The sequence below is a fragment of the Peromyscus californicus genome, unplaced genomic scaffold (genome assembly GCF_007827085.1).
Source record: "Peromyscus californicus insignis strain IS unplaced genomic scaffold, ASM782708v3 Scaffold_12__1_contigs__length_115047231, whole genome shotgun sequence".
In the NCBI taxonomy this organism is placed as follows: Eukaryota; Metazoa; Chordata; class Mammalia; order Rodentia; family Cricetidae; genus Peromyscus; species Peromyscus californicus.
Window position 1 is genome coordinate 111,822,812 of NW_026294413.1, and position 17,480 is coordinate 111,840,291.

The window sequence follows — 17,480 nt, forward strand, 5'->3', positions numbered from 1 at the left end:
AAATGACTTTGTTGTATAATTTCCATGTAGCTCTTTTAGCATTTTTTGCAATTCTAATTCTCGCTGGTTATTGCATTACAAAAGGATGGAGGGAAGGTGGATTTGCATGTGGGATGTTTTAAATTTTAATGCCAGGGGTCATTTGTCTCTCCCCCCCCCCCCCCAGTTCTACGAGGAGCTGGGCTTTTACAGACCAGAAATAATTTACAAAAGAGCTTTTAAAGGTGGAGTTTCAGATCTGTTTTTTACATTTCTGAGCCTCAAATGCCAAATGAGAAAGAATCTAAACTCAAGACCATTTCCATACATTTGAATGTTGTGTTGTTTCTCTCCCTCCTGTCTGGGGCTGCAGGGACACCCACATTTCCTTGAGCTTGCCTTGCCTGCAGTCATGGCCACCACCTTCTCTGTACTCACGTTGGAACAGATTCCTTCCGTGGTAACTGGGGATGACCACTGCCCAGTGTGAACCCTTGGGCTTCCCCTGCTCCCGTCTGGAAGTCCCCATGCAGCCTGTACTTCCCTTCCATGGATAGCCAAGTTTTCTATTACCTTAGATTAAAATTAGTCATTTATGGATTTCCACCAAAAGCCAATTTAGGTCCATAATGCTGCCCAGTGATCTTTCCTCCATGGGGACTCCTTATTCTCTTCCACGCTCCGTGATGATTCCGCTTTCTTCCTACTCAGATAGTCAACAGCTGTGCACTGGTTCTTACCTTGTGGATGACTTCACTTCTGGCTTTGCAGGGAAAAAGTAGGCAGGGGCCTAGCTGCAAGCTCTCCTCAGCCTCCGTGACAGGGACCCATCGCTGTGGTTCCCTGGCCCCATCCCTCTGCACCACCACATGGGCTCCAGATGTGGTTATGTGTGGTAGCTTATAACATGGTAGAATACAGAGAGGGGGGAGAGAGAGAGAGAGACAGAGACAGAGACAGAGAGACAGAGGAGAGAGGAGAGAGGGAGAGACAGAGAGAGAGAGACAGACAGACAGAGATGGACAGAGAGACAGAGACAGAGAAGGAGAGAGGAGAGAGACAGGATTGAGAGGAGAGAGACATACAGAGAGAGAAGAGAGAGAAAGGAGAGAGAGGGAGAGACACAGAGAAAGACAGAGAGACAGAGGAGAGAGGAGAGAGGGAGAGACAGAGAGAGACAGAGACAGAGAGAGGCAGACAGACAGAGAGACAGAGACAGAGAAGGAGAGAGGAGAGAGAGAAACAGGATTGAGAGGAGAGAGACATACAGAGAGAGAGGGAGAGAGAAGAGAGAGAAAAGAGAGAGGGGGAGAGACACAGAGAGGGAGAGACTGACAGAAAGAGGAGGGAAAGGAGGAGAGAGAGAGAGAGAGAGAGAGAGAGAGAGAGAGAGAGAGAGAGAGAGAGAGAGAGAGAGAGCTCATTCTCTCCATCTGCTTTCTGCTCGCAGATGCTCACCTGGGTCAGTGACTCTTACCAAGTCCGTTTTCTCCAGGTTCGATTCCCACGGGTTCTAGCAACAATGCTAACAGTGACAGCTGATCACTGTCTTCCTTGGCTCACCCTTCCCTCTGGCTTTAGGAGCACCACCTCCCAGTTTCTTCCCGCCATCCTGGCCAGTCCTTTTCTGTTCCTCTTACCAACATGCCAGCCACAGTGACTCAGTTTCCATCCTCAGAACTGATCTTTTCTTTTCCCCCACTCCCCAAACATTCTCATCCATTCCTCAGAGCTGAACACTGATGCCTCTCAACTCTCCCCTCAGGCTCAGACTTCGGTCTCTCAGCTCTCGAATCTGATTTATGTATCCAGGACCTGCTAGGGTCTCCTTTGATATACTAATGTCTCCGCAATGGGAAGCTACCACTCTGGTCCAATTTTTCTTGTTTTCTTCCTCGCCGTTTGCATCATTGGAGTAGTTAAATTTTCTGCTACCGTAACCAGATAGAATCAGGTTTTAAAAGGTGGTTGTATGGTTTATGGTTTCCATGGTTTATTCATGGCATGGGCCTGTGGCATCATGGTAGTGGGGAGCACATCTTAGAGATGAGTCACCTGAGCTGAAATGTGAATGAGAAAAGGTGAGGAGAAGAGGCTGGGGTCCCACAGTCCCCTCAGGGCTCTCCAATGACCCAAGGCCTCTCACTAGATTCTGTATCTTCAGGTCTCTGGAACCTCCCCATACAACCATGGGCTGGGCATGAGCACTTCAACTTCTTTAGGGGGTGTTTACCATCCAAACATGCCAGCCACCTGGATGACCTTCTTAAAACTAAAACGACTCTGCTTGGAACGGCTAGGGCTTCTTGTCTCAAAATAGAATGTAGAGCTGTGCAGATGCTGAAGGTCTTCTCCCCGTTTCCTCTGAATGCAGAGGCTACCCGGTGCCTCAGGTTCTCTGCTCAGGCCTTTCATTGTTATCGGGAAGTCTCAAAGATCCTGCTTTCACTTCTCCTCCATCCTGCCTGTCACCATGCCTTGCTCCTCTGCTCCTGTCCCCCTGGTCCAAGTCTACAGAGCAAACAAAGGCTGTCTCTTTCACATGCCGTTTATCTGTTTAAGCAAGTCTGTAAAATGCTGTTGACTTAGTTTCCCATCCTCCCAGAATGTAACATTTATTTGGGGATAACTTACAGTTTCAGAGGTTTAGTCCATTATTATCATGGTGAGACATGGTAACTTGCAGGCCAACATGGTGCTGAGGAAGGAGCCGAGAGTTCTATATCTTGATCCACAGGCAGCAAGAGTCTGCTGGGCGTAGCTCAGCATAGGAGACCTCAAAGCCTGCCCCCACAGTGATACACTTCCTCCAACAAGGCTACCCCTACTCCTGCAAGGCCACACCTCCTAATAGTGCCACTCCATATGGGTCACATACTCCCACATATGGGAGCCATACCTATTCAAACCACCATACCTTACAAGTAGTGGGCACTGAGTGCTCATTGACTGAAGAGATGAATGTTTGACAAACAGATACCTAAGTATGTAAGCAGCTCTCACTTCTTAGGCTACAGACACATACAGCAGATGGCAGTGAATTCTTATTTTCTGAGTCTTCAACCCATCATTTGGCTTTTTATAGCTTTGATCAATTTGTAGTGTTGGCTGTCTGCAAATGATACAGGAATGTGAACTCTTTTGGGTTTATGACTGTCAAATCATAAGCAAGAAGCCTTTGCAGAAGAAATTAGTTAAGGATCAGAGTCCATGAATTCTTCAATATTAAACTTTTCTTCTTCCTTTCCATACCACAGGAAACAGATGGCATACAAAAATTGAGTAATTTAATTGGAGTTTAATAAAGGTATTGTTTCAAATCTCAAGGCACTGCATAGTACCTGGAGGCTGGTAGCAACCTTTCATGAAATTCCTCAAGGCCTAACGGTGAATAGGGAGGGAAGGTTATTGGAATCTTTGGAAAAGCTATGGGGAAAGCCTCCTGGATGAGACCATGTGATGGGGGCCACCTACCATGACCAGCTACCTTGCTATAAAAATTTCAATCGTCGGGTGCTAAGTCTTCAAGAGCCTGGTTAGAGGCTGTATTGAGTGTTCCTCCTTCAGACTCCCCACAGTGTGAATAGGACTAGAGGCAGGGAGTTCTGGGTTGAAAAGGGTCAGCCAGTCTCTGAGGCAGATGCAGGTTAGGGAAGGTTGGAAAGTGGGGCTGGAGGGCAAATGGCAGTTGTCCTGCACAACAGCCAAGCCCTTCTCCCATGCTGCAATAGGTGTCCCTTGCTTCTCCACACATCCTCCTCTTGTCCAGCATGCAAACAGTAGCCAAAATGAACCATCAACCAGTTGGAGGGGCTCCCTGCTCCAGGGTCAAACTATTCCACGGTTGCCTGCCACACGTGAAATAAAATCCATACCTGCACTACAGAGGTCTGGCCAGCTCACGTCTGCTGCCGAATGGCCCTTCCTAGCCCTCCTTGGCTTGCCATGGCCACTCACAGCGGCCAGGAAGGATGAAGTTCATTGCTTTCGGAGACTCCTGTCCTGTGCAGACTATTGGCTCTTGAATTCTTTCCCGACCTGTTTGCTTCTCCAGTGCTAGCTCCGATCATTTAAACCTCACCCTCTCAGGGAGCCCTCCTTATCTACCTTGTCTAGAGTGAGTTTTCTAGTTCTTCCATATTCTGTGCCAGGGAATGCTTGCTTTAGGTCCCCTCTGCTTCTGTAGTTCTGGTTAATCTATCTTTAAGCAAAGCAAAGTCAGCATCTCTGCTCCTCTGCCGGGTCCTCTCTGCCAGTCCTCTCTGCTGGGTCCTCTCTGCCAGTCCCTTCTCCTAGGCTCAGAGTACAGAATAATTTCTGAGGCCCAGGGGGATCCTCAATAAGTATCTGGTGACTTGAGTGAGTGCACATTGTTGTCAACAATAATGTTCTGTCCCTTACACACTAACTTAAATAATAAAAATAATTGTCAATAAGATATTTTAAGTACAGATGGATGTTTAGACCTTCTGGTATTTGGGAATCTCAAGCATATTAGTGAGAACTTAATGTATCATTGAATATGTTATTAAGGACAGGGGCGATTTCCCCATGTCTTTGGTAGGTTGTTTTCAGCAACTGACCTTCTGCGTCTGATTTTGACAAAAATTAAGCTGAGAACTGAGCTGATGCCCAGTTCAGCTTTACAGCCCAGCTGTTATACGAAACTGGCTCTCTGGATGACATAGTTGAAGATGACAGTGGTGGTGACTAGTCTTGAGTTTTAGGATTAGAAAGACTTGATCAAACTCCTGTTAAGCACAAACTGAGTAAGTCAGTGGACAAATTACTCAGCTTTTTGGACTCTGATTCTTCTCACCTGTAAAACCAAAGGTAATATCACGCACTTCCAAGAGTTGGTGTCCATACAGGGGGTGACTTCTGTTCCTGACACTCCCATCACAGTAGGCTGGAAGCCTCCTCCTACCTCTCTAGCTGCTGCTCATCTGTGCCCTTGCTGCAGTCTGTTGCTTAAGGGCTGTGCCTGGTTACTGGGAGTCTTGTGCAAGGCTCTGGTGTCACACTTCCCTTTATGAAATTGAGCCCAGTCTCCAGCAGAAGCAAACTGGAGTTCAGTGACACACACCAATGGTGGGGGAGGCTGGAATGTCTTAGTCCACAAATGCTGGCTCTAGAGAGACAGGTGAGTTCTGGTTTTGTTCTTGATGACTTTCGTTCAGTTGAGTTTCACTAGTGACACTTGGGGAACACATTCTCTCTGCCAGGCTTGTTCTTGCTTTCTTCTTTTACATGAATTAGGATTATGAAGTTTACAGAGAGGTCAGGTAGCTTTTGCTAAGATTTGATCAAAAATAGAATGCCTCAATAACAGTGTGGAAATTCATTTATGTGTTTAAGCCAGGAATACTGAATTTCTTTAAAAAAAAATTTCTTGGACAATTTTATATATGTAAATAATGTGTTCTGATCACACTCACCCAGGCCTCTCATGTACCTCCCCTCCTCCACCAGAACAGTCGTCCTCCACCAGAACACTACTCCTCCACCTCCCCTCCTCCACCAGAACACTGCTCCTCCACCTCCCCTCCTCCACCTTCACATGTCTTTATGTTTGCTTTTGTTTTATGATCTACCAAGTTGAACTGAGCATCCATATGAGCATGGGTGTGGTGCTGTCTCCTGGAGCATGAGCACTTTACCAATGGCTACATTGCTGAAGACGATGACTCTGAATCCTTGCACAGCTATCAACTGCCATCTGCTCCCCAAGGAGGGGGCAGGACCCCATGAGTCCCTCCCCTACCCATGACTGGAGTTTGAGGGGCTCAGCCTTATGTGCCGGCCCTGTGCAAGCAACCACAGTTGCTTCAAGTTCGTGGGTACAATAGCTATGTCGTACTCAGAAAACAGCATTTCACAGTCTTCCTCCCATCATTCTACTTAGGGACTAGTCAATTTCTTTAAAAGCTTTTACATTTATTTATTTATTTATTTATTTATTTATGTGTGTGTGTGTGTGTGTGTGTGTGTGTGTGTGTGTGTGTGTGTGTGTGTAAGACATAGCCTGAGCTGGTTTCAAACTTTCTATATAAGCCCAGACTTGAACTAATCTTACTGTTCTGCCTCCCTAAATGGTGACAGTCCAGGCATATGCCACTTGCCTAGCTCTTCTGCACTGTTTTGAAAGTACCTATTTATGGAGTTGTTTCCTTAAGAAATCGTGATCTTACTGATAAGAGACACCTCACCTATTACCAGTGTATCATAGAACATTACAGTAAGAGTCATACGTTCAGCAGGGAAGAGAAGCTGCAAATTAGTGGACTCATTTTAACCGTCTAAATTCAGTATTTTAAATGGAGACATTTCCCATAAAATGCAGATATCAATGGGTGTGGGTGGGGTTGACTTGCTGGTGCCCCTTTTAGGTAAGGCATGTGTTCTTTAGCCACCATATCCCCACATTCAACCTTGACCAGCTGGGAATTAGCTGGCATCCTACCAATAACCTGGTCTCAGAGAAGCACTTGAGTTTGAGAGCTGTGGAGGAATCCAGAGAGATGATATTGAAGGATTTTCCTAGTGTAGACAAGATGAGCCTTGAGACATTGGGAGGATTTATACAGTGGAGAGGTGCTGTGAGAAGGTCATTTCATGCAGGAAAATAACTTTGATGCTGAATTCCACCAGGTTTCTCTTCTAATAATATTTAAATTGCTTAAGGAGGCAGATGATTTGCTTCTTTCTTTAAAGGGAAAGCAGACTTAAGGGTTAGACTCTTACTGATAGGCCTTCTGCAGAGGAAGGAGGAACTGTAAGAGGGAAGAATTGGATCTAAATGAGGCCCCAGCAGTGACCAGATGTTAGGCTTATGGATTTATTGGTCACAGTTGAGCATCTCTGTGTGTCTGAGGTCTAAGTACTTGGAACAACTGCCACTGCAATGAAGACTCAGATTTGTCAAAGAATGTAAGACGATGAAAAGACTCTCGTAGATCCGCCACGGGTTGTAAGAGCTTGTCTTTACAGTAGTTCAGGTAGTGCTCTACAACAGCAACAGGGCAAATAAAAAGGGTAAGTGATGGCAAATTGTACCAAGTTGTCTTCCAGCACAGGTCTTTTGTCTGTAAAGCCCCCCACTGTCATCAGAGACTTGGTACCTGCAGGAATTCACACCCAGCCTCTGCTTATTCCTGGGACTTTGCTTTGTGAACATTACTCTTTATATGATGACTTCACATTTTCCCAAGTGGTGTAGCTGCTGGCACCCCGCCCACACATGCTTCCCTAAGCCACCTTAGTGCAACCCATGGGTTCACACACACCAAGAAAATAACAATAGCAAACAAGGAAAGACATGAAAGAGGAAGGGGATGAGTGGGATTGTGAGAGGAGCAAGATAGGGTAGCAGACCTGGATATGTTGAACACATTGTGCACATGTATGAGGATGTCATAATGAAACCCGTCATTATGTGTCACTAACATGATAATAAAAATATTAAAAGGTCATATTTCTGAAAAGGCACTTTTAGAACACAATTGTATTTATGAGGAGTAGCATCTTTCTGCATGAGGGCTTATTCTGAGGTTTTAGGTTAACTTTAGAGCAACAGGCATGCTGAGGGCTGGGGAAGGTTGAAAGACGGGTGAAGGTGGCTGCAGTTTTGGTCCTGTTGGAGAACATTAAATGGACAAGTTTTGTTTTCCTGACAAGACCAGATCATATGCATAGTCTGATGTTCCCTTGATCTTCCCAAGGCCTACGACAGGGTTTATCTGAGTTAAAGTGGAAACAGATCTCCCGATAAAGGAAAGGACCTTTATTGATCCTGACCTTTTCCTTGTGCAGGTAAAGGCTTGTTGAGTTGCCTTTTAAACAACCAGAAACCATGGTGTTTCTCTCTCTTATAATCTTTTATTTATTCTTTTGGAGGCCTTACATGCTTAAAAATAAATTTCCCATGGAAATTGTCAAACACACCTACTCAGCAAACAGTCAAAATATACCATCCCTCAAACCTTTAGTGGTTCTCACTGGGGAAGCTCAAAGCCTGACTGTCCTTAGCCCACACACTTCCTGTGCCTTACCTCCTATTTCCACCTCTGTCTCATGAGTTCCCTAGAAGTACTTTAGACTACATTTCAGCTAGTAGTGCCCCAAGGAAACCTAAAGCACTGAGTTGGGATTATATTCGCTGGAAGAATCAAGAAATCAATTTCCTTCAAGGGAAATATAGTGAGTCTGCCTGAGCAGGATATTGCTTACAGTAACTCAACTCCCAGAAGAAACCAAAGAGCTAGCCCTTCATTCCCTTACCTGAGGGAGGTGAGATCGTGAGAGTCCAAGTCCTTCCTGATTTACCTCCCAAGGAGTGTGCCTGCCCATCCCACTGGCAGCCACTTCGCTCCTTTTGGATTGTTCTGGACCTGACCATCTCTGTCATTGCCAGAGGACCCCATGTCTTCAGCTGGCTCCAACTCAGGAAATACAAGAATTAATGGATTGGAACTTAATCCATAACTCCCTAACTCCATGGCATTATTTTTTTAATAGTTCATAAAGTTCTTATTTTTCCTTTTTAGCCTAGATTTCCTCTGTGGTGAAAGAGGTTTTCTAACTTCTGATCTGCCTCATAAAAAAAGGCTTTAAAAGAGGATGTTGGGTTGTGCGACTACCTGAAATTCATTTTCGTAGAATATTCAAGAACTGTGCCAGAATCTGTGTCTGAATTTGGTCTAATATAAAGAACCCAGGGGCCAACAACACTAGTGCTTGTAAACGAGTTACATTTGGCATACTTAAGACCTGGGGTGTTGATGTGGATTGTGTCTTCTAAGTCTGTCAAAAGCTTTAAGACTACACTCTAGTCACTAGACACATGACTGGGATGCTGAGGAGCTCAGATGTGAAATTTCAAAGTACTACAGTAGAGCTTGAAGTACATATCAGATAACCAGCTGCTATTAGGGGCTAGAGAGATGGCTCAGTGGTTAAGTGCTTCTACTGCTCTTGCAGAGGACCCCAGTTCAGTTCTCAGCACCCATGTTAATCCATTCACAACTACCTGTAACTCTAGCTCCAGGAGATTCTAAATTGTGGGCCTCTGTAGGCATCTGTGCTCACATGCAAACCCCCACACCACACACACCTCCACACCCATACTATAAAATAGTAAAATAAATATTCTTTTTTCTTTTTACAATACAGCATTAAATTGGAAGGAGAGGCTATTTTTGTCCTACCTCAAGTGGCCATTTGCCCTCTCTGACTTTTAATTCCTTATATGAAATTAGAACAAAATAGTCCATTATTTATTAGCTATAATAAAGCCAGTAATTACCAAAACAGGCACTTCACCCATGTAACATTCACAGTAGATACTCTGGTATCTGCTGTTGGGGACCAGCTCCAACCTGTTAAAAGCTCCTGTTGGGGGGAGGAGTGAAAAATGAGGAAATATTAGAAATATAGACAGAGATGGTGAGAAAGATAAACACAGGATAGCTTCAGAAGGACCCTGGGTCAATACTCAGTCACCTCAACTTTAATCATGATGGGCTTTTTATACATCAGCAAGGTAAGGAACAAAAGATCCCCCCCTTCAGAGTCGAGATGTGAAGTGTCAACAAGTGTAGACCTTCAAAACACCTGGTAACCACACCCCTGGCCAAATCATCCTATTATGTAGCCCTGCTGGGCAAAACAAGCTCGGACTTTCTGGCCTTGAGTAAGGCCTTACTAGGGAGCCTCTGTGGGCCCTCACAGATGCCCCCCTTTTTATAATATAAAGGGTCCCTCAGACCCCTCAGCTGACTGTGTACTACCAGCCTCTGGAAAATCTCAAGTGAGGGTGCAGAGCTGAACTCTATGCAGCTCTGAATCAGCTTTCCACTAAGAGCTTTTAAGTAGCTAGAATAATCATAGCAATACACCTGCTCCTTATGGCTGCTATACCTCCTAGTAAAGGAGTAGAGGATGATCAAGATGGAATGGGTCTAAGATGACTATAGCAGTTTTAGCTGCATCAAACCTTTTTTAAATCAGTAATTGTAAATAGAAGAGTCTACACACAACCAGTTATATTCAGCATGGCATTTCAAATAAGTTCTTATCTTTAGCCCTTGAATCTCATCTCTTACTACTTACACATTTTGAGACACTTGATGCACATACCCTGCAGTTTGACTAGATTGAAACAATGTTACTGCAGCAATAGTGGTGGGAACCATCAAGAAAATTAGGGTGTAGCAATTACCAACCCAGCCATTCTGCGATGTCTATTCAAGGCCTTTTAAATTCCCTGGGAAAAACTGTAACCTCTTATCCTCATACCATGGTTCACTAACATTAAAAGGTGAACATCATAGTTCTAGCACACAATTGGTCAAATTAAAATTCTCATAAATTTACATCCAAAAGCAAACTTTTAATAGAACTATTTACATTTCCTAAACTTTAGCAAACATCCCAAAGCAATTTCTTAATAGAACTTTTTGCATTTATTGCTAACAAAACAGGGTGCATTAATAAAGGCTAACATTATCCATACAAAGAACAAGAAAATGTTTTTGCATTTGAGCTGCTCCAGTCCAGCAGAAAAAAACTTTATCCCAACTCCTACTCATCAGTACATTTAAAAGAAAACATAATGAGGTGACTGAGGATATAACTCCCCTTTTTCTTTATACATTTTAAAGCTGCATCTTGAGCCTGGGGGGGGGACGACTTTTCTATTCCTACACAGTTCCATTTTTACACAAAACAGGTCCATTCTTGCACAAAACAGTTCATGAGTCACCACAGTTAATGAAAGTATATATGCATACACAAAACAGTTCATAAGTCATCACAGTTGAGATATATATATATACATATATATATATGTATATATATATATATGTAGATGAAATCACAACTGTCCCATTGCAATTGAACCACTCCTGTCCATCCCATTTCTTAAGTCTGAAAAGTTAAAAAATCCAGTTCTGATACCAGTCTTTATGTTCCACTGAAAGCTCAAAATCAAGGTGTGGCTCAACAGCTGCCCTGAAGTCTTTGTGTAGCTGTCCAAGTCATAATGAATCTTGAAGTGAAAAGCTCCAAATACAAAGAGACCCACAACCAAAACTTTGTTGCAATTCCCTTGAATGGAACAACCCAATTCAAACAAGAGTCTCTGAAGCTCCACTCTCAGCTTCAGAGGCACTGGGCAGTTGGTAGCCTTCCCCTAGGCAACCTGTCCCAGGGCAAAGGTGTGACACAGTAGCTGAGTCACTACAGAACTCTCAAAAGAGACCTCCATGCACGATCCAGAAAGCCTATCTCTTAAAGGAGCCACCCGTTTCTTTTTGCAGCCAGCAAACAGAAGCTGTGTGGCTTTGGCTGCTGACTATGTCCCATTCAGCTTTTTACAGTCCCAGTCTGTCTGTGCTTCTTATCTCTGGCCTGTCTGCCCAGGACCCCAGTGTCCTGAGGCCCAAGGCTCTCAATGGCCTGGCATCACAAGGGGTCAAGGTGCCACCATGTTGCTGTGACCTGCGACTCTCATTCAGCACCCCAGGTCCTGAAGGAAACCCAGCCACAACCCCTGCACCCAGGCTCCATTACCTGCTCTGCCAGTGGCCTTGGGTCCTCTGTGTGCCGCCTTACAGCAGCCCTTAGGGCAGCCCCACAGTTTCACCTCACCCTGTTGTTGGAGCCCAGGCTGGCCTGGCCTCCAGGGCGTCTCTGCCATTCAGCCTGGAGTGTGGCTTTACCTCACTCAGCAGTTCCAGTGCTGCTGCTGCTGCTGCTGCTGCTACTGCTGCTGCTGCTAGGGACTCAGACCCTGTGCACAACGCTGTCCTTTCCATGCCTGGGCACATCTCGCCCAGGTGTCCTGTCAGCCAGCAGTTTCCCTCAGGTCCACAGCACTACCTTCACCTCTATCTTGCCCTCTGGGGGATACTGCCTCATCTCCACAGGGACCTCAGTGTTCCTGGAATGTATGGCCAGCTAGGCGCACTCAGACTCAGAGGCATCTGTACCCTGGGGTGCATGCCCCATGGGCATTTCCCTCCAAGAGGCTTTGTCTCTTGAGCAACCACCATGGTGCCTTCTGTGCTCACCCTCCAGCTGCCTGCTGACAGACCTGCCCCAGTCACTGGAGTCCAAAGTCTCTGCTGCACTCTCTATGAAACAGCAGCTATTTGCCTTTTTTTTTTTTTTAACTCTTTCACAACTGAGACTTTATTGGTTGAGTACACAGACATTTCAATTCTTAAAACATGGACCCAGACTCTAAGTTCATGTACCCAAAACAGCCATGTGTTGTTTCTCTTTGAACTTATTCCAGTGATGTTCCATCCTAAACTTGGCAAGTTTTCCCTAAGACCTCACATAACAATCAAATGCTCACAATCCTTAATTCCACTGACTCACAATTTTATGCCACATACAGTAGTGCTGTGGGATGTTCTGTATGGCAAATGTGTTGCTGATTAAGCAATAAATAAAACGCTGATTGGCCATTGGCTAGGCAGGAAGTGTAGGTGGGACAAGGAGGAGAATAAAGCTGGGAAGTGGAAGGCTGAGTCGGAGATACACTGCCAGCCGCCACGATGAGAAACAGCATGTGAAGATGCCGGTAAGCCACGAGCCATGTGGCAAGATATAGATTAATGGAAATGGATTAATTTAAGCTGTAAGAACAGTTAGCAAGAAGCCTGCCATGGCCATACAGTTTGTAACCAATATAAGTCTCTGTGTTTACTTGGTCGGGTCTGAGCGACTGTGGGACTGGCAGGTGATAGAGATTTGTCCTGACTGTGGGCCAGGCAGGAAAACTTAAGCTACACAGTACATATTCAAAATTTCAATCTTTCACAGCACATTATCACAATTGTTAGGGAAATGGACTGCCGTGACCAGAGACAGTTCTGACAGGGCAAGGACCGAGGAGTGGTTTTTAGGATACAGTTCTACTAGAAACATGAGACCAGAAATAACTGAAAATATTCCAGACACAAATGCACAACCAAGACTCCAAGTATGCTTTGTGTTGTAGGATACAAAACTAGCCCCCTCTTCGGAATGTTATGGTTACCCCCGAGACAGTCACAGCCTCTCCTGATTCAGTATCCTGCTCTTTTCTGGTTGTACCAAAAAAGAAACAACCAGCAAGTGATTTAACCTCTTAAAAAAAGCATTTACACTTAAAAAATGGGATGAGGCGGAACTTCCTCCCACCTTTTAAAAATGTTTCTAGAGCTACTAAAAAACTCGCATTTACAAAATAGTTGATAAAACTATTTCTCTGGATTGTACAAGAAGGGAGACGGGGACACTGACAGACACGATGGATGGCTAGTCAGACTTGGCTTCTTTCTCTTTGACTTCAGAGGCTGGATTCTGGTTCTCAGCCTCTCCGTTCTCTGCAGGCACGTCTGGGGTCTGTTTGCCCTTTGCTCCCCTCTTCCCTTTGGTTTGCACTTTTTTGTCTGACGGTTTATCCTTTCCCGCGGCCTTCTTCGGCTTGGCTTCGTGTCCACCTTGGCAGGGGCGGGCTTGGCCGACAGCCTCGTGGAGCGCCGCTTGGGCTCCGCCTTCGCCGCTCCCTCCGCGCTAACCTTCCTCTTGGGCATTGTGGCGGCGCTGGGTGGGAGGCGCCTGCGAGGCCGAACCCGTCACCGCACGAACTGCTCGCTATTTGCCTTTTATGACTTACTTATATTACAACTTTAGGCCTAACTTAGTAGATAGAGAGAGAGATACTTGCTGCAGTCTAACTTTAGCTCCTCTGGCTATTTTTTTAAACAGTTGTCTACTGTTACCCTGTTCTATATTGACAACTTTACTCCTGAAAAAGAAAATCACCTCACCCTATTATTATCTGAGTGTGCCCACTTTTCCTACGGTGTTCCTTCACTTTATCCTCCATACACAAGCCCCATGTTGAGCGCCATACTTCAGGGACCAGCTCCAACCTGTCAAAGGGTTCTTGGGTGAAGGAGTGAGGAATGAGGAAGTATTAGATAGAAATATAGACAGAGAGGACCAGAAATACAGAGACACAGGATAGCTTTGAGAGGGCCCTGGGTCAATACCCAGCTGCCTCAACTTTAATCATGATTTTTTTTTTTTTGTGCATCAGCAAGGGGAGGAGCAAAAGACCTCCCCTTTTCAAGGATGAGGTATAGAGTACCAATAAGTGTAGACCCTTCAAAACACCTGGTAACCACACCCTTGGCCAAATCATCCTATTTCAGCCATGCTGGGCAAAGCAAGCTCAGACTTTCTGACCTAGAGTAAGGCCTTACTAGGGAGCCTCTGTGGGCCCCTACAATCTGGTGTTGTTTTGTTCACTTGATGGGGGTGGGAGGCAGAATTCTTGTCCTTGGGTGTCATGGATAGTTGAATACATGACACCTAACACTGAAGAGGAGAGAGTGATACAAGTTTATTAGTCACATGTGCACCCCAAGGAGGACTACACTGTAGGTACACAAGTCTTCATGGGAGCTGTGTTTGGTGTGGCAGGAAGGCTTTGTAGTCTCTGGACAGCAGAGTGACACTTGTTCCTGTAGGGGCATATGGCTGGAACATTGAGATAATGACATGGGCAGGAAACCATAACCCAGCCCTTTGGGCAAATCACCAACTGTGCCTGGTCCCTATGATATTGAGGACGCTCATGCCTGTGCTGCTTGAGGTCCTCCTAATCTTCCCCAGATGTCAAAGTGGTGCATAATGCTTACGTCTTCATAACTTCTACTGAATGGCAGATTCTTAGATGGCCTGCCTTCTCGGTCTACTTTACTCTTGACTGAATTCTTCCTGCTGAGTCCCCAAAACTCCCTCTGCTGGTCTCCATGCTACAGCCCTACCCAGGATGACTGTATGACATGGATCACAGGCCCACTGCCTGAGACAAGGTGTCATCTTACTTCTCTGGCTATTAAGTGTATAGCATTGGCAAAATATAGTCTCTCAGCCTGTCTCCCCGCCCCTGCCCCCGTGTGTGTGTGTGTGTGTGTGTGTGTGTGTGTGTGTGTGTGTGTGTGTGTGACAACTGAATTTACACTTTGCCATTTGGGCTAGAGTGGCTGGCTTACCAACCCCAGGGTCTGCCTGTCTCCTTGCTCTCTTCTTCCCAGTTCTGGGGTAGCAGATGCGTGCTGTCAGCCCTCTAGCTGACTATGTGAATCTAGTAGTGTGGGGCCTACAAGTGAGACAGACTAAAGTCTCATGAAATATCCAACTTTATTTAGAGCATCAGACAATTTATACTCTGAGGGTTGAGAGGTCATCTGAGTAAATTTCTCATGAGTTCAAGCTGTATACAATCACAATGGCAAGCCACACATGGCAAAACATGTTTTCCATAGAGGCACATGAATGACAACAAACTCACTCCTATCTGCTACACCTGGGAGGAGCATGAACACACATTACAAGAACATTCTGTGTTTTCAAGAAACTGAGGTCTTAAGACTCTTGTCTTGTTGGCTTGGAGTTTTCTCAGAAGCACTCAGGACTCTCAGACAACTCCATTTTTTACTACGTTCTGATTTTCTCAGAAGCACTCAGGATTCTCAGACAACTCCATTTTTACTGTGTTCCGATAGTATCCCACTGCACCTAGCTATACACGTGCATATGAAACCACAGATGTATGTATCTTATAACTCTTTATTGATTCTTTGGGAATTTCACATCATGTACCCCAATCCTGCTCACCTACACATCCCTCCATATCTACCCCTCACCACTGCAGCATCCCTCTCCAAAAAGAACCCCCCCAAATTAAACACAGAACAAAGCAAGCAAGCAAACAAACAAACAAAAACATCCCACTCCTCCATCTTTCCCATCTCTCTGATACTTCTTCATTTATCCTAGTGGTGTTGGGAGGGAGCTTCAGTGTGTTACACGTTATGCCTTTTTATCCATTCAGTCCCACCTGCAAATGTTCATTGCATTGAGTCATGGGTCTTGCCCAAGGCCTCTGGCACATTATCATCACTGGATCCTCACCAAAACTCCTCTCAGATATATTGCTGTTCCTTCAAGTCATAGAGATCCCATGGTTATCGTTCTGCAGGACCAGTCCCTTCACATGCTCCAGCAAGTCATAGATAGGGTAGATGTTAGGGTGGGCCAACCCAAGGCCCAGGATATGGGTCTGGGGGTAGCTGAGCTGGTCAGTCTGGGCTGCTGGGACCACCTCCCCGCCTCAGGCAAAGTGTGGTCAGCAAGCCCAGATGTCATTGTGTCTCCTCATGGCAGCACAGGCCACTCAGATCAGCATGGCAATGGTGGTAGCACAGCCATTGGACTCTAAAATGGCCACAGGCAGCAGCCCAGACTCAAGGAATTCTTGTGGTTTTTGGTGTCAATATGGGTCGTGGATGTCAACACAGACCTTGGCTGTGGTAGGACCATGGACCCAGACATGGCCCTCAGTAGCACCGAAGGCCTGGACATTACTCTGGCCCTGGATGGCAAACAGGCCACCCACATCAGCCTGCTCCTTGCTGCTTTTGATTCTTCTGACGTGAACTGGTCAGCTTCTCTTCCTCTCCCATTTCTCCACCATATATTTGTTCATCATATTGGCACCTCCCCAACCAGCTTTTTACATGGGTGCTGGAGATCTGTTTGCACTGTACGTTGTTACACACTGACTCTTCTCCCCAGTCACTAGCCTCGGTTTCTATGGGGTGCAAGTAGTACCTGCTTCATGGAATAAATGACCTTTGTTGTGGGCATCAGGCATTGCTCATTTTAGGCACGTACATCTTGATTCTTCTGTGTTTTTTCACTTGTTAGGCGTCATCTGCTTGCTATCAGTTGTGAATATTAAGACTGTTGCAAGCCACCCACTCCCATTTTCTCTTCTTTGGCTTCTGAAGGTAAGTACATTTTCCATATTTTCAGGCTGTGCCTTTGGTGGAACAACTCCTGTGCTGCATTTCTTGAACAGGTCAATGGACCTGGCTCTCTCATCCCACAGTCCAACAGTCTGTCACTGATTGTTCCTCTGCTGTTCTCTGCATATTTACAGCTTTTCTCCTCTAGATGGTTCTTTGCTAGTTTTACAGGTCCTGAGAGTCCTTCTGTCATGTTGATGTGGTTATTGTTCTAGTTTGACCCTCAGTGTCTCCAAAAGCACAGGTGCTGAAAGCTGAATCCCAGCATGGAGCCATTGGGAGGTGGTGCAGTCTTTAGAGCTGGACCCTGTGGGAGGCACTTAAGGAAGCTGTAGAGCCTGCAGCTTACCCCTTCCCCTCGTTCATCCTGGCTCTCTGGGAGCCTCATCTTCACCATGGAATCCCACTGTGATGTGCCACCTAACTGACCATGGATGACAGCCTCCAGAGCCTGATTAAAACCAACCTCCATTTTAGTTGTCTTACTGTGTTATGGTGATGGGAAGCTGAGGAGAACGCACTATTACGTCACCTTTTGTTGCTTTCCCATTCTGACCCAGAGTAGCTTAGCTGGTCAGTTGTTTGGTGTCTTTTCTCACAGTCTGATTTAAGTCACTTTTCATTGCA

At 45.6% G+C, this 17,480-nt stretch overlaps 1 protein-coding gene and 1 pseudogene across 5 annotated transcripts in view; one reads left to right on the forward strand and one right to left on the reverse strand.

The window, feature by feature from the left end:
- Positions 1–17,480, forward strand: part of Fhit (fragile histidine triad diadenosine triphosphatase) — a 1,554,732-nt gene that overhangs the window by 482,793 nt on the left and 1,054,459 nt on the right. The window lies entirely within an intron of this gene.
- LOC128107773 (non-histone chromosomal protein HMG-14-like) lies at positions 13,288–13,605 on the reverse strand (annotated as a pseudogene).